At 40.3% G+C, this 2,718-nt stretch overlaps 1 long non-coding RNA gene across 1 annotated transcript; it reads right to left on the reverse strand.

Annotated features, from left to right (window-relative positions):
* Positions 1-704: 704 nt before the first annotated feature.
* On the reverse strand, positions 705-2,512 carry LOC103766795. The gene is made up of 3 exons (XR_001922352.1): positions 2,476-2,512; positions 1,472-1,554; positions 705-854 (listed from the first exon to the last, which is right to left on the reverse strand). It is a non-coding gene; the product is annotated as an uncharacterized LOC103766795 (long non-coding RNA).
* Between the last annotated feature and the right edge of the window lie 206 nt (positions 2,513-2,718).

A 2,718-nucleotide genomic window follows, 5' to 3' on the forward strand; every position in this document is an offset into this window, starting at 1 on the left:
GCATTTAGCAAGGAGGGGGAGGACGGTGAGGAACGAACTACTGTTCTACTAAAATAGGGCGTTCACCAAGAATATTCCTTTGCCAACAGTTCCTGGAAGGGGGGAAAAAAAATGAAATGGAGAAATCACCTAAATTGACGGCAAAGGGCACTCAGGTTAAACACCGGGACACCGGCGTGTTGGCAGCAGAACACCGGAAAGGAAGCGCTGCTGTGGGATCATGGTGACTGTCACAGTCATGGGCGTCTCGGGGGCAGAGCTGTGCAGCTGCTCCTCTCCTCCCTACATTGTCAGGCAGTTGCCCCCTGTTTCTCATCTACACAGAGCTGTGTTGTTCCCTCTGTGATTATTTAATGCCCTATTGTGCCGACTGCTGCGGTCCCATTTTTGCAGCCTTTGTCCTTGGCTGACCTTGATGCACGAAGAGAAGGCAGTGCTCACGCCGGAGACTGACAGCGCCTGTGCAGTCTCACTGTGTGAGCACTGCAGGCACCTCTCTAGCATAAGCAATTCCCAAAATGCACACAGGAAAATGCACCTTCTGGCATTTGTACAGACTGGTTGTATTAGGCTTCCCCAATATATCTTCCAGAATAACACAGAGGATTTTAAAAATAAGATCGATTCCCTATGAAATGGAAATGCAACATAAAACAACTTCGAGACCAGCAGAATGAAATATTAACGGCAACAAAAGTCCTTGAAAGTTTCTTCTAGGCTTTATAATTTATTTCATATTTATGCACATGAAATGTATGAACATACAAGTAATTACATAACTGTACTCCTGCTGTGCTCACTTGTTTGTAGGACAACCGGTGATCATGTTACTTCTCACTGAGCACATCATCAACCTAAGGAAGAGGAAAAAAAATGTGATGAATATGGTTAGAAACATCTCATAACATCCTGTATTTTTATCTGGAGAAAAATGTTTACAGGGAAAAAAACCACAGCACCACAATTTTTTCCTCTATCTAGTATAAGGAATTTTTTCCATGTGGAATATTAATTACTCACAGGAATCATGCATAATCCCAAAAAGACTTAGCTGGCAGACAGATACACAGTTTTTTACATTGAAAAGCACACCACCACATACAATCTGCCCTGTAATGCACATCTAAGGGCATTGACTTTACATCATTTTTATGTATTTCAGCTACTCTGATCTCCTTGCCACTGAGCCATTTGAAAGGTGTTCAATTTACAAACTTTATTCACTATAGACGCTGTAAAAGACATGTCACATGTCCAAGACAGAGAGCCAACAGTGAATATATGAAAATAAAGATCAGTCACCTTATCATTTTAAAGCTGGAATGAGTTAGAAGAATAGCAAAAGCCAAGATGTAAAGTATTAAGGAAAATAATAAGGGAAGAATGTCAGTCTGATATCTTGCCTGCTATCAGATGTCAAAGATCTTCAGAACTTCTGTTAAGTCAAAAGCATCTGTATGTGCACACTTACTATGAGCATTCTGTACACTTATGGTGTCCCTCTTTTTGTCTTCTCTCATATTCCATTACATCTTCATTATGCTGCTTGATAAGCTATAAAATAGCAGTATAGGATAAACAGCTATACAATTTCGCAGCTGGATCCAGAGAACAGCAAGACTTCTACAGAATCTAAAATTCCTATTACTGGAATGCAAACCAATATGTAACTGGGACAATACAGAATACATCATCTGTAAATTATCAATTGAAAAACCGGTGGAAAAAATGCCTCATTGGATAAACTGACCAACTGGAGGCGGGGGCTCATACTATCAATCAATTCACCACCCCCAAAAAAGGTGAAAACCCCAAAGGGAATCCACCCCACCCTGACAACACTTTCATTATGGGAGTGCTGCTCATCCTGCACGTTTCTTCCTGAGAGCTACTACACTGTGTCAATTTAACAACACCAAGCCTGCTGAGTTCTCTAAAATAGGGAGTATCATACACCTGCATTTTGCTCAGAAAAAAAGGGGTCTTAATCTATTGAAATCAGATAATGACCACCTTAATCAGCGGAAAAATGAGAAGAGAGTGCATTAGTAGTCTGATAAACACAAGACTATCTGGGCACAACCGTAGTGGGTTTTTGTTTGTTTGTTTGTGGTTTTGTTTGTTTATTGTTGGTTTGGTTTGGGAGTTATTGTTGTTGGGGTTTTTTTTAAGATCTATGGGGAAAATAATGTTAAAGCATTAAGCTGGCAGGCTTGAAGAATTAATTCTTCTGTTGTGGCTGTTTTAAGTTTGAAATAGAGAAAAGCTTAATAAGTTGTTTATTTTTATAAAGAAAAGCACAACATGAAGCTGGGAAAACATAAAGGATCAACATAATTATGCTTCAATCTTGACACCCACTATGACCACCCATTACCCCAAACGACTCAGGAGGTTGCAGTCATTGTGTTTATATCACTATTGTAAATTTTTTGGCAATAGTTAAGTTCAGCAAAACCGAATGAAAACACTTACAAAAGCCCACAAGGCAGCAGAGGTGCCAAACGCCAAGCCGACTCCCAGCCAGTTTGGTTGGGCATAATTACGTTTTCTCGCAACAAACGCGGAACGAGTAAAAGCTAAAAAAGGCAGATTACAAATGCGTTAACAAAGACCAAGTCGTTACTGACACTCGTGCAATCAGGAAAAAAGAACAAATACCAAAACGCCATTATGAAGTGGTCCCCCATAACATTTGTGGGGGACACACTGCAGCAC

This window comes from Manacus vitellinus, unplaced genomic scaffold (genome assembly GCF_001715985.3).
Source record: "Manacus vitellinus isolate BGI_N305 unplaced genomic scaffold, ASM171598v3 scaffold_0_pilon, whole genome shotgun sequence".
NCBI classification, from domain to species: Eukaryota; Metazoa; Chordata; class Aves; order Passeriformes; family Pipridae; genus Manacus; species Manacus vitellinus.